At 36.5% G+C, this 26365-nt stretch overlaps 3 pseudogenes; all 3 read right to left on the bottom strand.

Moving 5' to 3' along the window:
• LOC107515060 lies at nt 1-758 on the bottom strand (annotated as a pseudogene).
• A 9583-nt stretch (nt 759-10341) lies between these two features.
• On the bottom strand, nt 10342-11214 carry LOC118612387 (annotated as a pseudogene).
• Nucleotides 11215-17265: 6051 nt separating this feature from the next.
• LOC107515059 lies at nt 17266-26361 on the bottom strand (annotated as a pseudogene).
• Between the last annotated feature and the right edge of the window lie 4 nt (nt 26362-26365).

Genomic DNA, 26365 nt, shown 5'->3' with positions numbered 1-26365 from the left:
CTATTCAAGGTCAACTACGATGCCTGTTCCATAGAAAAAGCGAATAAATAACAGGTGAGAGCCTCAGGTGAAGAAGGCTCTGTACTTCCCATCTACTGATGGAACTCTCAGAAAGGAGGAAAGAATTTTATAGTAAGAGAAAAAGATTCCTGAGATATGGCGAAAATCAGGGATGGTGACAAAAAAATACATGGCCGTGTTATCGGTGAAGGTGTCAAAACAGGCAAGATGAAGGAGATAAGGGTCACAGAAGAAATAGAAATTTTTACATACTTGAAGCAGGTAAGCTGCAACATTATCAAACTATGCAGCTGGGAATTCAAAAGGCTGATGAAAAATGACACTAAAACTAAGAAGCAGCAGAGGCATGGGTTCATGATGACTGAGCAGTGCAGAGGGTGGCAGATGGCCACAAACCAGTCAGAGGCCATCACAGTCAGGAGCATACCATCCATATACCCAAAAGCAATAAAAAAAGACATCTGGTCAGGCAGCCCACATAGAAGACAACTCTTCTGAGTTTGGATGTACACAATCATCTTTGGGACAGTGGTAGACATAAAACATGAAAGGTTGGAGAGAAAGAAGTACATGGGAGTGTGGAGGTGGGAGTCCAAGTTGATGATCAAGATGATGAGCAGATTCCCTACTATGACAACCAGGTACATGGACAGGAAGAGCCCAAAGAGCAGAGGCTGAAGTTTCAGATCATCTGATAGTCCCATGAGGAAGAATTCTGAGACACATGTTAGATTCATGGTTCTATGTAGCTTGGATACATATTGAAAAGAAAAAGAAGGTTGGAAACAGTAAATAAGTAAATGGCACACAGCACTGTTTCCCTATTTTGGATTCTAGCAATTGAGTTGTGAGGTCATACACCCCAGTACCTTGAGCAGTATTTCTCAGCACGACAAATTCTTTCTTCTTGCAATTGTTCTTTTTTTTATTTGTGTTATTTACCTGTTTCTATACACACTTACTTTAGAGAAACTTCACTGAAGAGTATCAGGAAAACAAGAATATTCAAGATAACAAACCCATGATCACAGGAAAATATAACATACCCTTTTAAAGAAAAAAATATAGACAATGATAGATAGTTCCTTTATCTAAAATATTTAAATACTCTGTACAAGACAGGACTTTGTAATCTAGATTCTAAATTCAGTTGAATGTTTATAATCAGAAAATAATATTATGTGATAGTTATCTTCATGAGTTTTGTCATTCTTTGATTTTCTCTTTTCTCCTTCATAGAAATAAGTGCTCGCATTTAAGTGTTGCCCTTTAAAATTATTTCTTCTATAATTCTTATCCTTGGCTTTAGTGTAGTTTGTATTTTGTTATATGTGGTTTAGTTAAATGCACATAATTATACAGCATCAATGTCTACATAGATGGCATTAATGTGCAGAGAATCTGTCCATAAATAAACAATAATGAAATTTAAGAAACACTTGAAATTTGTTATGTCATTCAGGGCTATTTTTATCAATCCTATGCAATATTAGTAAAATATCTGGTGTTTGGGCCTGTTCTCTGCATATTATGGACTCTATTCTATAATGGCATGATAAAACTACTTTATCATTTTTCTTTATCCAAGCTTTATTGAAGTATAATTATAAACAAAACATATATACGTACATATATGGTAAACGTAAAGGTTTTTTTATTGTACAATGTGATGATTTAATTCATATATGAACTGTGAAAAGATTATCAGAATCAAGTTAATACCTCCATCATTTTATATAGTTACTGTGTGTGTGCGTGTGTGTGCATGTGTGTGTGTACGTGCGCATGCGCGTGTGCGTGTGTGTGTGTGTGTGTGTGGCGAAAACACCTAAAATGATCTACTCTCTTAACAGATTTCAAGTATACAATACAGTGTTATTAACTATAGTCCCCATGTTGTACCTTAGATCTCCAGAACTTATTTGTCTTATAGCTGAAAGATAGTACTCTAACCAACATGTTTTCATTCCCTCCACCCCAGCCTCTTAAAACCATATTTCTACCTCTCTGATTCTATGAGAGATTTTCTGAGATTCCACATATGAGATCATACTGTGTTTGTCTTTGTGTGCCAGACTTCTTTCTGTAAACATAATATTCTTCAGGTTTACCTATATTGTCACAAATGGCAGGATACTATTTCATTGTGTGTGTATGTAGATAGAAGATAGATGATAAATAGATGATAGATAGTTAGACAGATAGATGATAGATATAGATAGATAGATAAATAGATAGATAACATTTGCTTTATCTAGTCTTTCTTCAACAGATACTTTAATTGTTCCCATGTTTCTGTTCTTGTGAATAATACTGCAATGAACATGGAAGAGCAGATATCTTTTTTATATATAGATTTCATTTTCCTCATATATATATTCAGAAATGGAATTGCTGGGTATATATGGTAGTGCTATATTTTATTTTATATTTTGAATTAAATTGATCGGGGTGACATTGGTTAATAAAATTATATAGATTTCAAGTGTACAATTCAATAATACATCATCTGTATATTGCATTTTGTGTTCACCATCTAAAGCCATATCTTTCATCACCATATAGTTGATCCCCTTTACTCTGAACCACCTCTCCCCTTCCTCCTTGTCTTCTGGTAACCACTATACTCGTGTCTGTGTCTACGAGTTTTTGCTTGTTTGTCTTTTTCATTTCTTGCTTTTAGTTTTATATCTTATGTATGAGTGAAATCATACAGTTCTCAATTTTCTCTATCTGACTTATTTTACCCAACATGATAATATCAAGATCTATCCATGTTCTTTTTCACAGGGTTGCTTTGACTATTCAAAGCCTTTCATAGTTTCATAGAAATCTGAAGATTTTGTGTTCTATTTCATCACATGATAATACCATTGATATTATCATGCTAAGGAAAATGAGTCAGAAAAAGTTCAGAACCATATGATTTCACTTATATTAGAAATGAAATATTAAACCGAATGGAACAAACGAACAAGACAAACAAAGACTCATGCACAACAGTTTACTGGTTACCAAAGGGAAGGGGAAGAGAAGAGGTAAATAAAGGTGAAGGGGGTCAAATATATGGCAATGAAAGGAAATTTAACTTTGGCTGTTGTACACACAATGTAGTATGTATATGATATATTATTGAATTACACACTTGAAACCTATAGAATTTTACTAACCAATGTCACCCTAATAAATTTAATTTAAAAGTAGAGTAAATAAATAGAGTAAAAATAAATGTCATTGAGATTTTGATGGCTACTGCATGAAATCTGTATATTGTTTTGGGTAATATGGTATAGTTAAAATAATTTCAACTATGTTGTTTCTTCTAATCAATGAACATGAAATACCTTTCCATTTCTTTGTGTTTCTTTATTTTTTTGATTATTTTATTAAATTAATTGGGTGATACTGATTAGTAACATTAAATAGTTTTCAAGTATACTATTCTTTAGTACATCGTCTGTTCATTGCATTGTGTGCTCACCACCTAATGTCAAATCTTCTTCCATCACCATGTATTTGACCCCCTTTATCCTTATCTACCACTCCCCTCCTCCTCTTTCCTTCTGCTAACCACTAAACTGCTGTAGGTGTCCATGAGTTTTTGTTTGTTTGTTTTGCTCATTTTTTTCTTTCGGTTTTATATCCCACATCAACGTGAAATCGTATGGTCCTCAACTTTTTCTGTCTGATTATTTTGCTTAGCATGATACTGTCAAGATCTATCCATGTTGTTGCAAATGGCAGTATTTCATCTTTTCTTATGGATGAGTAATATTCCACTGTATATATGTACCACATCTTTAATTCATTTTAATAATGTCTCGTAGTTTCAGTATATAGGTCCTTAACATCTTTTGTTAAGTTTATTCCTAGGTATTGTATTCTTTTTGTTGCAGTTGTAAAAGGAATTGATCTTTTTTATCATTTTTCCCTGAAATTTTATTGTTAGTGTATAGCAATGCAATGGATTTTTGTACATTGATTTTGTATCTGGCAAATTTACTGTATTTGGCTATTGCTTATAATAGTTCTTTGGTGGAGTTTTTAGGGTTTTCCACATAAAAAAATCATGTTGTCTGCACAAAAAGTGACAATGTTACTTCTTCATTTCCAATGTGTATGTCTTTTATTTCTGTTTTTGCCTGATTGCTCTGGCTAGAACTTCCACTGCTACCTTGAGTAACAGTGGTGAGAGTGGGCATCCTTTTTTTGTTCCTGATCTTACAAGAAAAGCTTTGAGTTTTTTACAATTAAGTATGATACTATCTGAGGAGTTGTCATACATAGCTTTTACTATGTTGAAGTACTTTCCCTATATACACATTTTATTAAGAATTTATAACAGATGCCACAGAAATACAAAGGATCATACAAGAATACAATGAAAGACTCTATGCCACCAAATTCAATAACCTAGAAGAAATCATAATTTCATAGAAATCTATAACCTTCCTAGAATGAATCATAAAGAACTGGAACATCTAAATAGTCCAATCAAGAGTGAGAAAATTGAAATGGTCATCAAAAACCTCCCAGAAATAAAAGTCCAGGACTAGATGACTTCATTGGTAAAAACTACCGAACAAGAACAGGCAATACTTTCTAACTCCTTCTATAAGGCCAATATTAACCTAATACTAAGACCTGGTAATGATAACACATTAAAAGAAAACTATCAACTAATTTCTTTGATCGATACAGATGCAAAAATCCTAAACAAAATACCGCAAATTGAATACAACAATACATTCAAAAGATTATACAACGCAATCAAGTAGGCTTTATTCCAGAGGTTCAGGGTGGTTCAAATTAATCAATGTAATAGACCACATAAAGAAAATAAAAGATAAAAGCATATGATCATTGCAATGGATGTAGAAAAAAGCATTTGACAAGGTACAGCATACATTTATGGTAGTTCGATTTTAATTACTAATTTTTAATTTTTTAAGGATCCTCTATACTTATTTGGTCTCTTGTAATGTCTGTACCAATATTCATCCCACCAACAGTGCCTACGGGTTCCCTTTTCTCCACATCCTTGCCAACACTTGTCCTTTCTTTTTTATATTAGTCATTCAATTAGCTATAAGATGATTTCTAATGTGATTCACATTTTCTTGATGGATAGTTATGTTGAGCATCTTTTCCTATGTTTGTTGGTTTTGTTTTTCTGGTCATACCCTCCTATTAACAGCTGAGGAGTTTAGCCCCAGGGGACACCCTATAGCCAGTTTTAAGACCTAGACTTCTTACCTAGGTAACAGATTTTCATGTCAATCCTTTCTGCAGAATGGATTGCGATTCTCTTGCTTTGGCTACCTAAAGATAATTCAGATTCATTATCTTGGCAGTTCGCTCTGTGATTTGAGGAAAAATGCTAATTGAACAATGGAAATGCACCTGGGCAGTTTCCTCATCTTTAAAATAAGATAATTGAAACTATCATACAGGATTATTTGTAAGAAAACCTTTTTTTTTAGATATTTTTAATTTACTTTTTAATTAAGTTTATTAGGGTAACATTGGTTAATACAATTATATAATTTTCAGGTGCATATTATAATTTGAAATCTGTATATTTTATTGTGTGTTTACCATCCAAAGTTCAGTTTCCTTCAGCTACCATTTGTGATCTCCTTACTCACTTCACCCTACCCCTAACCCTCATATTTGATGCCCTTTAGCTTATCTACTTCCCTCCTCCTCCCTCTTTCATTTGTTGCTTTTAGGTTTATATCCCACATATAAGTGATATCATGTGATTTTCAATTTTTTCTGATTGGCTTATTTCACTTAGCATGATTATCTTAAGGTCCAACCATGTTGTTGCAAATGGTGGATTTTCTCTCTTCTTATGACTAATATTCCATTGAATATATGTACCACAGCTTTTTTAGCCAATGATCTACCATAGGACACTTCCGTTGCTTCCATGTCCTGGTCACTGTAAATAATGCTGCTATAAGCATCAATGTACAAATATCTTTTCAGATATGGGTTTTCAAGTCTTTGGGGTAAATACTCAGGAGTGGAATTGCTGGATCATATGGTAGATTAATTATTAGTTTTTTGAGGAACCTCCATACCGTTTTCCATAGTAGCTGTACCAATTTGCACTCCCTCCAGCAGTGAATGAAGGCTTCTTTTTCTCTGGATCCTCTCCAGCATTATATTTGTCCTATTGATTGTAGATATTCTAACAGGTGTGAGATGGTATCTCATTGTGGTTTTGATTTGCATTTCTCTAATAGCTAGCGATGTTGAGTATCTTTTCAAATATTTGTTGGCTATTTTTATGTCTTCTCGGGGGAAGTGTCTGTCCAGGTCCTCTGCCCATTTCTTGATTGGATCATTTGCTTTTTTGTTCTTATTGAGTTGTATGAGTTCTTGGTGTATTTAGGATATTAAGCCCTTATCTGAGGTGTTCCTTGCATATATATTTTCTCATTGAGATGGTTGTCCCTTTACCTTGTTGAGAAGTTCCTTTGCTGAGCTGAAACTTCTTAGTTTGATTTCTCTCATTCATTTATTTTAGTTTTTACTTCCCTTGCCATTGAGATCAAATTCATAAAAATCTTCTTTAAGTTCCAGGTCCTTGAGTTTAGTGCCTATGTTTTCTTCTATGCATTTTATTGTTTCAGGTCTTATATTCAGGTCCTTAATCCATTTTGAGTTAATTTTGGTGTGTGGAGATAGACCCTAGAGGTCTTTCAAACCACAGCTACATGTGTCCAGATGCTGTATGATATTCAGCAGGTCCAGGGTGGGGGCTGAATATTCATACTTATAAGCTTCCAGATGATGCTGGCAAGTCCTGGTTCGGTGATGAGTGAGGGAGTTGGAAAGGAATAGAAGAGACTAAACAATGAAGAATTTTATAGACCTTAGCAAATAGTTCAGATTTTAGTTTAGGAGTAACACAAAATTACAGGAAGTTTTTAGGTAAAGAAGTCACAAGTTGTGATGACACCTAAAAAATCGATCTGGCTTCTGTGTAAAGGGAGACACAGTGAATATTTGGAAGCTACTTACAACACTCTTGCAAAAGTAAAATGTTTATATGAGGTCTTTTTGAAGAATGGAAAAAGTAAATTGATAACTAAGGCAGGTTGCTCAGATAATTTATTTGCTTCGACAAGGGGTAAAGGGGAAAAAAACTATAATGACGAGACTCTGTGTGAGCAGAGGGAACTAGTGACTTAGAACAGAGTAAATTTCTATTTCAGAGAATCTGAGCAGCTACATGCTAATGGATTTTGATAGTGGAAACAAGAAGAGAGTTAAGTAGTGTGTCTGTCAGCATGCAGTGAAAAGTCTTTCTAATATTTGCTGTCGCCCATCTGTGTATCTCTTTATTCCTAAGAACAAGCCTTGGAATATTCCTCAGTTCTTCAGGAATCTGTTCTTCCCAGAAGGACAGGAATATCCTTACTGTTAAACACCGATTGTCCATAGAATGTCCCCAAAACCTAATGAAGAGATGAATCAGGGAAACATGATCAAACTTGTACCCAAAATCATGGGCAGGCACATGCTTTTTATTGAATCTTAGGACCTCTTGAAATCTGAAGAGGTTGACAGAGTCAAAAAAGTTACCATTCTTAAGTCAGATTTATTTACACCCCCTGGGCTTTAATATATTAAAATAAACATTTTGAAGTATAATACATAGGTTTTATCTTCTCTCATTATTTCAAACTCTGTACTTCCTTTCTATCAAACACCTCTGTCTGGATTTCTAGGTTCATTAAGATTTTCTTTAAGGTCCTCCAGACTGTCCCCAAATTTCTACACTTCATCTCTTCTCCTTGAATTTTCCTATCACTAAGCCCAGCATTGGGTTTGGAATATACAGAACATTGCTGACAATTCAAAGAACTACCTTGAAACTGTCTTTAAAATCTTCTCAAAATAATTTTATTACTCCTTGTGAAGCAGACTCTGAGACACTGATTGGCATGCAGGATGTCTACCAGGCAATGCTCCTGGACTCAACACCTGTGAAGCATAGATATATAGTAAGGTGTTTGTCCTCACCTAAAGAGAGTTATGGCCTTTGTCTGAGCTCCTGGAAGGTAACCTATAAGCCCCTGAAATTGAGTGATAAGAATGATTGGTTATTCATGATGGGCCCCATGAACCATATCTGATAGTTTGTGCTAATAAGATGACTCAAGGTGGGGACTGGACATACCAAAAAGACCAAACATATAAAAAAAAACTGTTGGACCCTTGGGCATTGTGATACTAGCACATACTTTTGGGATAGGGGATGTAACGTATGTTCTATCAAATGGGCAATCTTTTAACTAATCGCATCTGTGTAATGAAGCCTCACATGAACTACCTAGCGGGAAATACTTAGGTGCTGTCTCACAGTGTGGCCAGGAGGCAGGCAGTAAGAGATCTAGACTCACAGGAAATGGAAAACAAGAGATTGACATATGGGAGTTTCCAAATCTTGCCCTTAGTATTTTTCTTTTGGCTAGTTCTACTTTGTATTCTTTTTCTATAACAAAAGTGTGATCATAAGTATAAACTGTCCCAAGTTCTGTGACTCATTCTGATGAATTATTGAACCTGAAAGAGTTCTTATAGTTTGAGTCATTCTATAAAGTTATTGAATGTGAGGGCCTCCCTGAATTGGTAGCTAACTTGTCTAAAGTGAGGGTGGCTCTAGGGACTTCTAATATTGTGGCTGGTGTCTGAAGAAAAGAGAATTTGATGGGTCTATTCTCTAAGACACTGTGGTTTCACAAACTCCTTGTAGCAAGTAAGAACAGTGGAAAGGTCAAATCAAGTTGAAATCCATCAAAGGCCTCCTAACCACACCAGAGAACTCTTGTTCTAGGATGATCCTTTATTATTGGCTGGAATGGGGATATGGAGCCAAATGTGATTGGATGTGGGCTTCCTCAGAAGGAAGGATGACCATGGTTAGGTGGCTCTCTGCATCTGAGGCAAATCTATGGTGTCTGATGCTGAAGGCTAAGTGGTACACCCAACGTCAGGAGCAACGCATCCCTCATTCCTAACGGGAGTCCCTTCTTATCGTGGTAAAATAACATAACATAAAATTTGTCATTGAGTCTACGGCCATGCCACCCTGAGCAAGCCCAAACCCGTCTGATCTCAGAAGCTAAGCAGTATCAGATCTGTTTAGGATTCTGATAGGAGACCATCTAGAAAAACCAGGTGCTGTACGCCTAAAAAATATAAAAAATAAAAACTATGGGATTGTAAGCTGACAAGGGCCTTGAAATCCATATGGTCAACCAAAGGTTGCCTCACCTAAAAAAAAAAAATTGCCATCTTAACCATTTCTAAGTGTACAGTTCAATTGTATTAAGTCCATTCTCAATATTATCCAACCATTATCATCATTCATCTCCAGAAGTCCTTTTATCTTGCAAAAATGTAACATTATTTACCCATTAAACACTAACCCTGTATTTCCTCTTTTCCCAGCTCCTAGCAATCACTATTCAACTTTATATATCTATGAATTTGACTCCTTTACGTGCCTCATCTAAATGGAATAATAAAGTATTTATCCTTTTATGTTTGGCTATTTAATTGACTGGGGAGATGTTGGAATGGAAAGGAGAATTATTGGGAAAATTGGGGATCCCCTTTGCTTCGGAATGGTACATCCCAGTTTTCCTTGAAAAGTTTCAATTGACAGCTATTTCTTCAAACTTAGTATTAATACTGTTCCATTTCAATTTCAAAACACCCTGGCTTAGGGAATTCAGTAGTTATCCTATTTAATCAAGAATCTGACCAGCATAACGAAGGAGAAAAATATGAATGTTTTGGTTCTTAAAATAGGGTTTAGCGCCTCCTGGCAAATATAGAAAAATTAGGAGTAAACTAAAAATAAAATAAAAATAAAAGAGAGAGCTATAATTACTTTATATTCTTTGATGCAGTGTCTCTAAAGTGGGTGTTTGTAGAAACATTTGAATAGCTCTGTAATGATAAAAGCAAGACTGCTTATGACCAAGAGATTTGGATGCTGCATAAGGAAAGTGAGAAGGCCTTGGGGTATACCTCAGTTCAGCTGCCTCATCTTTCCTTAAGAAGGATGATCCTGGAGCAGCTATGACTTAACTGGAGAGTCCAAAATAATGTTCAAATTCCATTATAACTATACAAAGAGAAAAACCTGTGTCAACAGAAAGTAGAGAGCCATTAGGTACATATGAACTATGTGACTGCAGAGACAGAAATTCCTTGTTGCACGTGTTTGATTTTGCTGCTTTTCCAATTCTGTAAAGTAAAAAAAGATAGCACAGAATTATTTCTTTTGATATCCTACACACTGCACTCTAGCATTCTCTGTCTGTAGATGACAGAATTCAGCATGGGGTAACCACATCACCAAGGCCACTGCATCCTTCTTAAGGAAAGATGAGGCGGCTGAACTGAGGTATACCCCAAGGCCTGATCCATAAAATAAGCAAACAATTGACAGAAGAGAACCACAGGTGAAAAGTTTTCACACCTGGTGAAGGGACTTTTAGAATAAAGGAAATTTTATAGTAAAAGAGAAAGATCCCTGAGACTGGCACATAACCAAGGATGTCACAAATAAAATAGGATAATATTTTATTGGTGGAGGTATCTTTACAGGCAAACTTGAGGAATTGAGAAGGATTACAAAAGAAACGAGGGTTTTCCAAATCTGCACAGAAGGTAAGCTATGATGTCATCAAATAGTGCAGCTGGGAGTTCAAAAGGCTGATGAAAAATGACAGCAAGACAAACAAGCCACAGAGGCAGGGGTTCATGATAACCAGATAGTGTAGGAGTTGCCAAATAGCCACCAACTAATCATAGGTCACTAGGGCCAGGAGTAGACTGTTCAAACATGAAAAAAGAAAGGTAAACTGAATTAAGCAACCTGCATAGGTGATGGATTTACTGTATGTCTGCAGGTTCACCAGCATCTTAGGAACTATAGTTGTGCTGAAATTGATGTCAGCCAAGGATTAATTGGAAAGGAAGAAGTACATATTGGTGTGGAGGTTGGAGTCAGAGATGACATCCAGAATGATGAGTAGGTTCCTGAGCATTCACCAGGTATATGGATAGGAACAGCCTAATCAGAAGAGGCTGAAGTTCCGGACCATCTAAGAGTCCCAGGAGGAAGAATCCTAAGTCATTTGTCAGATTGCATGGTTCCATGCAGATATAACACAATTTGAAAAAAAGAAAAACAGGGAGAATGTTGTGTGCTTAAAACAAGTATAGGGCGCCCCAGCTAAATGTTCACATTTTGGATTTAAGCTATTCACGAGTGAATTTTTTACACTTGAGGACCATAAAACCCCATTACCTTTGTCAACATTTCTCAGCTGTGATCTTTTTTTAGAACTTTTTCCTGGGCTATTCACCTGTTTCTATATACACTCACTTGAGAGATACATGTCAAAGACTATTAAAGTAAGGTCATTCTGAGAAGACTAATCCATGAACAGAGTAAAATATCAGCCTTCTACTTAAAAAAAAAAAACATGGAATAAGGAATATTCTCTCTTTAAGAAGAAAACATTATCATAATCTCTTAATTTGTAATGTAGTCTAGAAAAGCTAAAACCACGTAAACTGGATTCTAAATTAAAATCAAATGTTCATAATCAGATAGTATTTTTGTAAGGAAATTATTTGTAAGGCTATTCATCTTTATTTGATTTTATAAAAGCCATCTTCTATGGAGGTAAGTGTTCACTCAAATGTGTGGGTTGTCTGGTCAAAGTCCTTTTAAATATAACTCAAATATACAAATATTTGACCTTGGTGGACTTCACATTTTGAAAAATATGTTCTTGTTTAATACATGAAAATATACAGCATCACTGATTCTAAGATGGTATTCATTTATGATGCATCAATGATCAAATAATCATTAACATTCATAAGTACTCTGGATTTATTTTTCCTTTTGAAAGGTTATTTTCTATCAGCAATAATACAATCTCAGAGAAATATGTCAGTTTGAATTTTCTCTTCACTGTTTTTATTTGTAGTGGCTTCGTAAAACTCTTTAAATATGTCTCAAATAATAAACATTTGTGAAGATTTGATTTCTCATCAAACTTAATCTCCTAGGGAACAGTTGAGGAATTTACATGTAATACCAGGTCTCAAACCTTCAGTTGGCCTTCTTTATGCCAGCTAAGGAAATTTTCAAGTCAATTCTTCCTTATACATGGATTACATTTCTCCTAAATTCAGCTCCCTGAAGGCCACTCAGGTATTCATTTGTCCTGACAGATCAAAATATGATGTGATTTCAGAAAATACAAAGGCAATGGAACAAAGACTAATATCAAAATCACCCAAGTAGTTTACTTGTCTGTAAAGTTGGTTTATTATTTGAGCTGACATTATAAGGTTGCTGTAATAAATAAAATTCAATTATAAAATAAAAGACTTAAACAGTGGTTATCAGTGCTAGTTGATCATTAAATCACCTGCCCATCTTTTCAAATTTAATGATGGACTGGCCATAGCCCAGGATCAATTAAATTAGAATCTCTACATGTAAGTCCTATTGGCATACTAACTTATAGCCAGGGTAGAGAATAATTGTTAGGCAATTAATAAATTTCATACTAATTTTATCAATTATTATCATTACCATTTTCATCCACCACACTTATTAAAATATAAATATTTGATAATACTTGCTTTAAAACTCATATTTATTATTGACAAAACTTAAGGGGTTTTTGCTATCCCTATGGTCTTTTCCTATACTTCAGTTTTCAAAAGGGAAATGCTGTCATGAATTTGGTGGTTGCATTTTCCTTTCAGTGTTTTTGTAATATTAGTATTGATGTCTATATTCACAAACCATTCTCTTGAAAATTTACCTCAATGCCCTCATGCTACACATATTATTTCCTGAGTCTCTCTTATTACAGCATCGTGTTTAAGGTATCTCTGTGAAGTACATACATCTGTTCAACACTTTAAATGATGCATAATATTATCTGAGGGATAAACTTCATTTTATTTTTCAATTTTTTTCAAGACACAGCTAAGAAAATTATTATGCCCCTTTTAATGTCATACAAGTGAGAATTTCCTAGAGATATAAACACATAATTGTGTGAGTTATTAAAACTTGATACATGTGCAACTGTACTATTAATTACCTGTACTTGTTCTCCCAATAGAAAAGTCTGACAAAATCACCTGCGTGCTCTCATTGCCAAGGTATAAAATTAGAAATATACATGAAGTCTGACTAGCAGTAGACTTTTCATGATAGAACCACATGAAAATTCCCATTTTGTATAAAGAATGATATTTCCACACCTCAGGTTTACAAGATGGGCTGTAAAATTCATTACTATTCATAGAAAACCCTGTGATCCACAATAGTCATGCAGTAAAGGTCCCTGCAAGTGACTTGGTCTATTCTGCTAATTCACAGATGAACTGACCAAATCCCAAGGAAAGAAATTGGTGGTTCTGCCTCAATTTGCTCATCTGAGACCAAAGCACATTTGGAAAGAAATAATGACTGTTCCATAGTGGATGGGACAGATCACTGGGATGGGAATCAGGAGACCTTTGTTTGAGTCCACACCTCTCATCCACTCACTGTGGAGAGTGTATAAATCTCTCCACCTTTTTGTGCTGGTATCTCTTATATAGAAATAGGGAAAATGACACCCATCTCTGGGGCATGTGCAGCACCTAACAGAAATTTGTCCTTAATAAATGTTCAGTCATGGTTTTTTAATCATATTAGAAGAGTGGGTTTGTTAATTAAATACAGCCCCCAAAAATGTTTAATGACATTTTATTCTACTGTATGGAAGAAAGATAGAAGCCTATCATGTCCCGTTCTTTCATGGTAATTCATCCATAAATGAGTGGAAATCCTACAATATGTCTCAGTCCAAATGGTAAGATTTACCTCCCTTTCTCTTTTCCTGTCTTCTTAATTTGTTCATTTTTTTGAAAATCTTCACAATTTTTTTATCATTGGATTTAATTTAGTGATTTTTAAATTTTTTATTAAATTTAATAGGGAGACATTGATTAATAAAATCGAATACGTTTCAAGTGTATCATTCAACAGAAACTAGTATGTATATTGCATTGTGTGTTCACCACCCAGAGTTAGATTTCCTTTTGTCACCAAATGTTTGCTCTTTTTTATTTATATTTAAATGTTGTAGATTCTATTAAATGTGAAAATCATAGGTTTCTAAGAAAATCTGTGACATAGATACATACAAGCCCTGTTCTATATTCTGTCCAGTCCTATGAGCCCTTGCTGGAAGCAATGACAATCCAGGATGGAAAGCACTGTGTGGAAGCCATGTTGCCTTTGCTCTTCTCTGAGTCCAAGAGTCTATTCAGCATTTAACAGAGATTGTTGCTGTTCTCTGCCAACCAAAGTATATATTCTGGGGGATTAGCAATGAATTAGGTTCAGTTGTCTCCCTCAAGGCATTCAGAATTTACTTGGTAAGGACAAGATAACTGAAACATTCCAATTTGGTGCCCTCTCATCTGTTTGTCCCAACTCTCCTGTTTGTCATGATGGTGAAAAAACAATACTCCTGATAGTCCCTTCTCCATCCTACATCTCCATGGTCCTCAGTGGGCTGTTGTATCTCTGCTGGAGTATGTCCAAGGAGTGAGAATCCCCTCCCCTTATCCTGCCTAGCAAGCAATGACAGTACAGGCTCTTTCTCCAGGTCCAGTAGTGAGGTGGAGTTAGTTGTGGGCCTCCTGTTGCAGTGATTCCTAGAGGAGAGGACTCAGATATAATGCCCACTGGACTAAAACGATGAATCTGAAGAGCTGGAGAAACAAGCCAATTATCTATTCCTCCATTGCCTTAAGAGCTCAACGCACTGAGCTCACAATTAGCCAGATCGGCCCATGTTATCCCAAACTCTGAGGACTTGCTGTTATTAACAGAACTGGAAAAGGGGGAAGAGAATGTACTTTCAAGATTCTGGTCCTTCCTCTTCTCAAGGAGGAAGCTTGCCTGTATGCTTCACGTGCACTTCCATGTTGCAGAGATTTTATAAACTCGGACAATTTTTTTTCAATAAAAAAAGCAGCATGTAACTTGTATGTCTGTAAATTCACTGAATTAGGTATTCTATGTAGGGAAAATTGTGTTTTCTACACCAAGAACGTGCTATAATTTCTATGATTTAATTTAAGATTTTTGTGTTTTAGGGGAACTTGCTTTTTCCCCCTATAGTACTACTTTGGGGTTTTGCATTTTATTTGTTAGAGACATGTTTTTTGCTATTTTGAATGATAGCCAAAGTTCTAATTTTTTCTGCATATTGTTTTATATATGTTGTTACATTAGACAACCATTTATTTTGACATATCAAATTGAAATTTTTCTTAAATCCTACAGGGGGGTTCACAGATGTCTGTATTCTAAATGTAGGACTGTAGTCATCTCATATCTTCATTACAAGAGGATCCAATTTCAAGCTCACTCACATGGTTTTGGCAGGATTCAGTTCCTCATGTGCAGCTGGCCATAGGCCTCCCTAAGTTTCTTGCCACCTGAGCTTCCCCACTGGCAGCTGGCAATATGACATCTCTCTTCCACCAGAGAGAGCTGGTGAGAGAATAGAAAAGGGTCAATAGTCAAAAGCCTGAGTCTATATATATATTAACATTGGAGCGACATCCCAATATTTTAAAAAATGTTTTAAATATCAAATTTATTGGGATGACATTGGTTAATAAAAACATATAGGATTCAAGTGTACACTTTAATAATAAGTTATCTGTATATTGCATTGTGTGTTCAAAATCCAAAGTTAAATACTTTTCTGTCACCATATAATTCACCCCCTTTACTCTTTTCAACCTTTTCCCTCCATCATTTTCTCTTTGGTAACCACCAAACTGTTGTCTGTGTCTATGAGTTTTGTTTATTTGTCTTGTTCATTTGTTGCTTTCACTCTTATTTGCCACGTTTAAGTAAAATCACATTGCCCTAAACTTTTTCTGACTTATTTCTCTTAACATGATAATCTCCAGAATCCACATGGTATACCATTTAGATCTACCTGGTTTCACCCCTTTATTTTGACATTTATTCATTGCATGTAAGTCACAAGGCCCAATCCACTTGGAGAAGGGTATATACAAGGACAGGAAGATAGGATGCAGGGTATATTAGAAGCATCTTAAGTCTTTTTTTAAGTGTGATTTTGTTTTATGGGGTGAAACAAAGTGAGATATGTGGGAATTATGGTTTTAACAACAATCTCTGTTTCTAATCTCCACAGTCTTCTTGTGTCAGGTTTCTATATATGAGGAATTCAGAGACTGGTTTCTCATTAACTGATATAAAGAAAATGAGATTACTTACTCAGTTAAATCCTATATGGGATAATTCTTAATTATGCGTATGTGCATAAATGACAGAGGAAATTATTATGGAGCCAAAATGACCACATAGCTGGAGTATAGAGAAGAATTAGAGAAAGAGGTGTGAGTATTGAGACATTGTAGACTGCTTGGGCAGGAGGAAAAATCTAATACTAAATTGAGCCATAGATAAGTTTCATTATTAGTAAGATGGATCTACAGGGACAGTTAGAATCACACAGCCACTGGAAATATCATACCACTACTTTAAACCTCAATAGTATACCCTTGATCAAGACATAGTATTACAATCCCCTTTTTATCCTGAACTCACTTTGCATTCATGATATTTTCATTCTCCAGTCCAATGAAATCCTAATCTATGGTGATGGGACTCAGCCATGAAGATTTTTAAAGCTCACCAGGTGATTCCAATAGGAAGCCTAGATTGAGGACCAGAGAAACGCATTCTCTCACACAATCTGAATTTGGACAAAGCCAAAGTTTTATGGAAAATAGGCACGCATGGTGAAAATGGTTGAGAATCATACGTATTAAAAAGAGAATTGTAACTTTCTCCAGAATGTCTGGGTCATAGGCAACAAATACATATGACTCCATAGTTATAATTAAACTCATTTCTACAGTGTTTGACATATATAGGATCACAGGATAGTCCCTTAGTCCCATCAAAGATGTGTCAAAATAAGCAAATTTCAGATAGAATAGATCAAAGGAAATGAAAACCATGAGCTACAAAAATTGTATGCCAAAGGAGGCATCTTTACCAATTCCAGATATTTGGTTTTGCAGCAATTTCTAATCAATAGACCAAAAAATGGGTAAAAGAGAGTAATGAAACTACGCTGTTCTGTTGAAGAGCATCTGCAAGGTTCTCTTGATGTTCCTGTTCCTCAGACTGTAGGTGAAGGGGTTCAGCATAGGAGTGACCATCGCATACACCAGTGAAGCCTCAGCACCCTTTTTGGAGAATATGAAACAGTCAAACTGATGTACACCCCAAGACCTGTTCCATAAAATAAGCAAACAACTGGCAGGTGATGAAGGCTTTATACTTCCCACCTGATGATGGGACTCTCAGAATGGAGGAAACAATTTTATAGTAAGAGAAAAAGATCCCTGAAAGTGGAACTCCAACAAGGATGGCACTGGAAATATAGATTAACATGTTATTGGTGGAATATCATTACAGGCCATATTGAAGAGTTGAGCAGAGTCACAGAAGAAATGAATAATTTCCACATTTGTGCAAAAGGAAAGTTGTGATATCAACAAGCAGTGCAGCTAAGAGTCCAAAAGGCTAGAATCAGCAGGCTGCAGAGGTGGGGATTCATGATGACTGGGTAGCACAGAGGGTAACAAATAGCTACAAACCAGTTATAGACCATCACAGTTAGAAGTGTACTATCCAGACATCCAAAAAGAATAAAAAAAGATCATTGAATCAGGCAGCAAGCATAGGAGATGACTCTGCTGTGAGTCTGGATATCCAAAATCATCTCGGGGATGGTGGTAGAATAAAAACAATGTCGGCCATGGACAGGATGGAGAGGAAGAAGTACATGGGGGGTGTGGAGGTGGGAATCAGAGCTGATGGCCATGATGATGAGCAGATTCCCCAGGATGGTGACCAGGTACCTGGACAGGAAGAGTCCAAAAATTAGAGGCTGCAGTTCTGGATCATCTGAGAGTCCCAGGAGGAGAAATTTCAAGACACCTGTTATGTTCTGTGGTTCCACAGAGCAGAGACACCTTTTGGAAAATAAATGAGAATTGGTATAAAGGAAGCAAGTATACAAGTATCCATCAGTGAGTCTGTATTTTGGATTTAAGGAATTCATAAATAAAGAATTCATATTCAAAGACCATACTCCTTCAGTAGTATTTCTTGTTTATGACAAACATTCTTCTGAGAACCTTTTTCACATTGCATTTGCTCCATTAACCTGTTCCTACATGCATCCCTTTGGTAAAAATGAACTAGAGTTATTAGACAAGCAAGGTTATTTAGAGATTTAAAAATCCATAAATATAGTAATCTATCAGTCCTCTCCTGTGAAGGAAAGAAAAGAAATGAGGAATATTCTTCTCCCTAAGGAAAAGTTCTTTATTAGTTTCTTTAATGAAAGGACACTAATAAGCATTTAAATGTATTTTATTGTATCCAAATGCAGTGTGACTAATTCCCTTGATTTGGACTTATTATAAACATATAAAAGAACTATGTAATAAAGTGTCTGATTCCATTTGTGTGTGTGCGATATTTGGCTAAAAAATTTTTAAACCACTCCTCTTCCTCTTCCCCTTCTGCCCAACATCTGGACTATCTGATAAGAAAGCTGGGGTTCTCCAGTTGTAAAATTAAAATGTCATGAGCGTGTAACATACAGCATGATGACTATAATTAATAATATTTTATTTCATATTTGAAAGTTACTAAGAGAGTAGATTTAAAAGTTCTCATTACTATAAAAAATTTGTAACTGTGTATGGTGACAGATCTTAACTAGATTTATTGTGATGATCATTTTGCAGTATACACAAATACTAAATCATTATGTTGTACTGCTGAAACTAATATAATGTTATATGTCAATTATATCTCAATTTTTTAAAAGACTGTTTCCTTCCTCATTTGGAGACAATAAGAGGTTCAAACCTTGCATATGCAAGAACTCTCTAAACCCACTCTAAACCCACAACTTAACCACAATTTTTTAAAAAGTCACTTTCTTTGACCTCTCCATGTCATTGCAGACCAGCTTAGATGGGCTGCTAAGCTTCTTCCACAAATGGAGATATCCATATGAGAAATAATACCTTTTCAATGTATAGCATTTTCAGCCTCAATGTCTAAGCCATATTTGGGGTGAGAGCCCATCCTATTCCTGCAGAGCATTTACTTCACTTGTTATGGTGAGTGGGGTATGGAGACAAGGACCACCAGCATCCAAAGCGTCTTTTCTTGTTCCAGCTCTGCTGCATGATGGCAATGTTACATTTCGGACAGTGCTACATTTGCTGCAGTTGTTGAGTCTTTCCAATCCTTTCTTATAGATCTTACTACCCTCACGTAGAAGTCTCTATAATTACATAGCTAATAGAGACAAAACTATGCAGGTGGATCTTTTCTTAATGTAGCCCTGGGTCTTGTGTCTTTGACCAAACCTATCTGTATCTTAGAACAAAGATATGAATGACAATAGGGTCAGGGGAAAGATTTTTACCCTAATTGGTGTGTATTTCACCATGCATTGCCCCCTATGGTGCTCAGGGGAAAGCGTTTACCCTGTGTGGATGCAGTATAGGTCCATCAGGGTGGTTCTCACCAAAGTGTAGTCATTAAAGGGAATTGGGGGTAGGGGAAAGAGAGACAAAGAGATGCAGAGATAGACAGAGAGACAGGGAGTACAGAGAAAAACAGAGACAGACAGAGAGAAAGAAACAGAGAGAGACATAGAGAGAGACTGAGGAAAGGAAAAGGGAGAGGGGATGTGAGAGAAGAGAAGAGAAAAGAGAGCAAAGAAGGAAATTCAGCTAATATGTGTTATGCTAGGTCTGCACTCATAAGCAAAGAGAGCTCCCAGGACCTTTAAATATGTCTGCTGTTGCTATTATCCATGCCTTTGTCTTGACAAAGATCTGGAACCTCAGGGTTTTAGGATTGCATCCATGGCATTTCTGTGGCACAGGAAAGGGCTTAATTCCAGCCTGATTAAACCACGTGGTACATCAACCCTACAAAGCAACCATCATCATGGAGGAGGTCCCTCACCTTGAAGATACTGATTTGAGATACTCTGGAGGAACAAATTTATAAATATGAATTGGATAGAGAGAACCACACTTGACATATATACCGTGTTAAAATAAGAGAGGATAAAGAAGAGGAAAGAAAGAAAGAAAGAAAGAAAGAAAGAAAGAAAGAAAGAAAGAAAGAAAGAAAGAAAGAAAGAAAGAAAGAAAAAGGGGGGAGGGAGGGGGGGAGAGAGAGAGAGAGGGGAAGGAAGGAAGGAAGGAAGGAAGGAAGGAAGGAAGGAAGGAAGGAAGGAAGGAAGGAAGGAAGGAAGGATACAAAAATCTAGTATGGAAAGGAAACAAAAAACTGAAACAGAGGTATACAGTTTGACCCAGTTAGAACTCCAGAGTATACTAAATTTATAGAACAAAAAGAACGGGCACCGATTGGCTTTTTCGTCTCTTCAACATAGGTTCTGAATCAATTTTAATATTAACTGAAATGCACCAACCAGCAAAATATTATGTCCTCTACCAATGCCATATCTCAAATGACAGTAATAAATGGGCATCCCACTAAATCTTAACAAGGTGCCCTCTAAAATCTTAGGGAGGTTCTGAAACATAAAAGTAAAAGACATCTATGCCTCACCTTTATCATTGGAGACTATTGCTTTGTCTAAATTCTCTTTTATAATAACATCCATTGCCTTCAAAAATCCACGAATGGCAATGAGCACTTTAATTAAATTATAATTAAATTGATTCTTTGGCTCTACAGCACAATTTGCAATAGCCAAGATATGGAAGCAACCTAAATGCCCAACCACAGACAATTGAATAAAGAAGTTATGGCTTATATGTACAATGGAATATCACTCAGCTATTAAAAAATAAACGAAATCCTCCCATTCACAATGACATGGATGAGCCAAGAGGTTATTATGCTGGGTGAAATAAGTCAGACAGAGAAAGATAAATACCTTATAATTTCACTTATATGCAGAATCTAATGAACAGATTATCAAACAGACACAAATATAGAGGACAGTCTGATGACAGACAGAGGGAGGGCAGTTGTATGGCTGGGTGAATGGGGTGAAGGGTTAACTACAAATTAGTAGTTAATAGATGGTCACTGGGATGGGGAGCACAACATAGGGAATGCAGTTAGCATTAATATATTAGCTAGGTGGAGACCCGGAGGAGAGAAGGAGCAATTAGGGGGATCATTATATAAAGTATATAAATGTCCAATCAATATACTGTATACTTGAATCTAATTTAAATAAATAAATTTATATAAAAAATAAAAAGATAAAAAAGTCTTTGGCCCTCAATGGAAAACCCTCACAGCTTTTTACTTCCTTCATTCTCATTTACTTTACATAGAACACTTCACTTCTGAGACTTATGGTCACCAAATGTGGGGCCTAGGATCTCTCACATAAAGCCATTCTCCATAATACCAGCTAAGTGTCCTATGAGTTAACTCAATTCTGACACTATCTGCCTGCAGGGTCAGATTCTACAGGTTAAGGGCTCAGTCCAAGAAGAACACTTTCTCCCTCACTTCAGATACCACCTGTAAGAGCCCCAGGTTGCCTACAACTTTGGTCCTGCTTGGTTACAAATCAGAAGATTGCACAACCCCCTCGTCAAGTTCAAGTAGTCACTCTGGGAAGAGCACTTAGCAGAAAGTGACTGAGTCTCATTTATTTCTTTAGTCACATAGACATCCCCGGAAGGGATGAAAGCCCAGGCACGAAAGCCCCCAGTGTGTGGCAGCCATATGGACTACGCTGTGTCCCTATAAACTAATGAACAGTAATCAATGCTTAACAGAGTTTATATGTGTATTTTTTGTTTGTTTTGCTTTGTTTTGATTGCCTGCTCTGCACCAACCATAGTGTAGGTGCTAGGGCTTCAATGAGACTCAGCATTGACAAAATCAGAGAACTAACTGGCATGATACAACTAACTAGGTACAGAGCTTACACCAGTTTACACACACTTGTTATTTAGGTGTTCGTTCATTTTTTTGAGATGATATGGCATTTAATTACTTGTATAGATTTGTATAATCACTACCACCACAATCAAGAGACAGAACTGTCCTATCACTACATGGAAGTTCCTCATGCTGCTCCTTTATTGTTACTGCCTCCATCCCCTACACCTACCCTCTGGCAACTACTTATGTGTTCTTTATATCTACTTTGTCATTTTCAGAATGTTATGTAAATTTAATCATATAGTATGTAACATTAGGAAATCAGTTTTATTCACTCAGCATAATATTCTTAAGATGCAGCCAAGTTATTGGGTGTATCAATGGTTTTTTCCTTCTCATTGCTCAGTAGTACTCCATGGTATGGATGTACCAAATTGTGTTTAACTCTTCACCTGTTGAAGGACATTTGGTTTATTTTCCTTTTTTTGGCTATACAAAGAAAAGATGCTATGCAAAAAAAAAAAAAAAAAAAGGAAAAAAGGAAAAAAGAAATGAGACTGAGATACTTTCCTGCAAGTAATCTGCCTGCAATGACCTGGAAAGGGAAGTTTAGTAGGTTAGTTGGTTTGGGGTTTATTTCAATTTTAACATTTTATTTAACCCATTATACCAAGAATATTATAATTTCACCAAAAAATGAGATATTTTTACATTTTTTTCTTGTAAATCTTCAAATATCTTGTATTTGATGCTTACAGCACATCTCAATTTGGACTAGCCACATTACAAAGGCTCAATAGCCACACAAATCTGAATTGTATGGGAAGTCATTGTCCTGCACCCTGTATCCTTTGAATAGAGTTTCATTGCTCAGATGAAACGTGACTTCATTCTTTTTTCCCAAGGACCTGGTTTAGATTAAATAAAAATACTGTGATCATTTCCTCAATTGTAAAATAATAATAGTATGTGCACCCACCTTGGGGGTATCATACAGATAAAAATTAAAGCTACATAGCACATAACTCTAAGCCTGAGACAAGAAAACCCTCAATAAAGTTTTGTGATATTATGGTTACTCTCCTTATCCCAATCATGATCACAATCACAGCATTTGTGATCATTTCAGGATTAATCTCCTGCTCAGGTATGAGCATTGACTTTGGAAGCTAGAAATGAAAGTGGCAAAGAGCAGAATTCTAAAACAGAATTCTGAAATCCCCGAAGAAATAAATAACATAAACTTTATAGACCTCTGAGGTGAAACTTTGCATACTGATGCTCTCATGTCTGGCCATCTCATTTGTCCTGCTGTCATAATAGTAAGATAACAAGTTTCTCCATAATACCTCCTCCACCCACCATCTGCCTTGACAGACTTACTTGTCTCTGCTGGGCCATGACCTAGAAAAGTTTATATCCACTGCCTTCTCCTTCTTGGTGAATGATGAGGGCTGAGGGACAGGTCCGCAGGACTGGGAGCAAGATACGCAGACATGGATCTCCTGATGCAAGTGACAATTCTGGGAGGAAAGTCAGGCATGTTGCTTAACTAGGACTCACAGCCTAAAGGGCTGGAGGCACTGGATAATTATTGACTGCTGAGTGGCCTTGAGAGATCAATGCACAGAGCTCATAATTAGCAAAATTGGCCCATGTTCTCCCAATCTCAGAGGACCTCCTAACATTAACATAAGAGGAAAAGGAGAAAAATGCATGTGCTTAGAAGGGTCTGGGTCTTTCTCTCAGGGGAAAGCTCAGCTATACACTTCGCTTCTGCTGTCAGTTTCAAGGATTTTAACATAAAATGAAAATCCTTTTTCTCTTCAATTTATGACTTTTTGACTTTGACATCTGCAAATCCATTTGTTATCATGTAAATTTGGGAGATTTAGGTCTTCTTTAACAAGAATCTGAAACTCTTTCCATTTTCTCAGTTAATAAAATATTTCTGTCTCTAAAAGGACCTTTCTGTTTCTCATTTTAATGGTATTTTGTAGTTTGTTTGTTTATTTGCTTTACTTATTTAAATGACAGATCAAGTTCTGAATTTTCCCTCTCATTGACATATGTTGGGTATACTGGACTTTTACACACTTATTTATTACTTCCTACTTCTCTTAAATAAACCAGAGCATGTAACAAGTACACTCAAGGTGTCAGCTCGGGCTGCAGTCATCTCAAAATTGGACAGGAAAGACCTGTTTCCAGGTCCACTCATTTTGTAAATATGGAGTTCCCGTAGGCTGTTGACCAGAGACCTTCCACAGTTCTGTCACAGGAAAGCTCACACATAGCCATTGGCTCCCATTAGGACAGATAGGTGACAGAGAAACAAGGGTCAAGAACATGAAAGCCAGAATATTTTTATCCCCTAATCTCAGAAGTGACATCTCATCAATTTTGCCATGTGCCAGTTGGAAGCAAGTCAGTAGGCCCAGGGCACACTCAATAGGATAAGTCCAGGTACAGGAAGCGGAGGTGACAAGGTGCATGTTGAATTTTGCCTACCACACAGGCCTTCCCCTCTCTCAGGACATTGCCATTAATCACCACAGGACTGGAAAGATGTCCCTCTGCTGCCCAACATAGTCCACAACCCATCACACCATGATACTCTCAGCCAAACTTCTCTGCAGATAAACCGGCATATGAATAGAAATTGCCTCTGATTTGGTGTTTCTGCAGATCACAGCATGTCGCTTCAGGACATGCAGTCATAAAAAGCCATCATGGTTTCTCTTTCATCACCAAAGTGCCTTCATTGATATCACACCCATCTGCAACCATTCTGTGCCCAAATTCAACAGATGTCACCAGTGGCTTCTGATTTCTGCTTATTAAGAAGATCTCATCCTATTCCAGGTTGTATTATTTTTACTTACTTTGTGTTCACCAGTCCTAAAGTTTAAATAACTGTGCTTGAAGCCCTTTACATTTTTTCAGTTTTTTCATTTGATAAACTGAGTTCATATGAGAATGACAATACTTTGCAACCTGCTACATCCTAGCCATGCAGTCCTGGCTCAAGGGCCACTGAATGAGGAATTTAGTAACTGGCTTGTCATTAACTGATATGAAAGGATGGTGAAGTAGCAGACATCGGCCTCTGTTTCCCCTCAAAGAACAACAATTAGATGGCTACTTGTGAACAAAAACAACCCTGACAGAGCTTAATAGTCCACTAGGAAGCTTCAGCAGTTCCATGGAGCAGAACATCTGAGAATTACCAGACAAAGGAAAGAAAGAACAGCATTACACATCGTACCACAACCCAGGCCAGGAGGGAATTCCCCAGCAAGGGAAAGTTTTTACCTTCATGGGAAAAGAGAGAGTAGAGTGTGCAAGCAGCTTCCCCAGCCTTTTAGTGGGGCACAGGAAGGATCTGTTTCTACTTCACCTAACCCAGAGGATGGACATAAACACACAGCTAAAAACAAGGAAGAGGAGCAGGGACTACCAGTATCAGCCACAATAGGACATAGGACTGGAATCAATATAGACACAGAGACCAATGCTACAGAATCCAATGCATAGAAATAAACTCCTGCATATATGGTCAATATTTAACAAAGGAGATCATGTTGGTTTGCAATCTCTGGAGCTTCCAGGGTGACATTGGAAACTAGCATCAGCATGCACAAAGGCCCAAAGAGAGACCAAAGAGAGAAGCAGATCACTCCAGATTGATAGGTGGCAGTTTCATAAGGTAAAGAATTTACAAAGAAGACTTGTCTTGGGTGGCCACAACACAAGAAAATCTACACACCAGCCAACCAAATCTTATAAATTTATGGATAATACAGGCCTTAACTGAGATTACTCATATATGACATCCAGATGGTCTCAAGAACACGTTACAAGCTCAAGGCTCTATTTTTGGACCAGATTCTAGCTGAGGGTAGGCAAGTGAAATTAATATTCCAAGGACAGAGGAAAGGCAAGCAGACTCTGATTCTCCAGGTCCAGCTCTTAGGTTAACTGGAAGTCACACCTTCCTGATGACCTCCTCCAATAGGCCCAGTCATCAGTATTTATTTATAAAACTCCCCAAGAGATTCCAATTAAATCCAAAAAAAAAAAAATACCTATATCCTCAAAAATTACCCAAATAAATAGATTTGACAGATACATAATTTACATGGGACATATGAAGAAACTTTGGAAAGGATGTAGTTTCATTAAATAACAAGAGAGTTGTGCACTTCATCTGCATACCAGAGTGGTTGAGGAGAACCACTCATGCGT

Source organism: Rousettus aegyptiacus, unplaced genomic scaffold, assembly GCF_014176215.1.
Source record: "Rousettus aegyptiacus isolate mRouAeg1 unplaced genomic scaffold, mRouAeg1.p scaffold_m13_p_16, whole genome shotgun sequence".
In the NCBI taxonomy this organism is placed as follows: Eukaryota; Metazoa; Chordata; class Mammalia; order Chiroptera; family Pteropodidae; genus Rousettus; species Rousettus aegyptiacus.
Note: the sequence above shows the minus strand (reverse complement) of the source record. Positions and strands in the feature narration are given on the sequence as shown.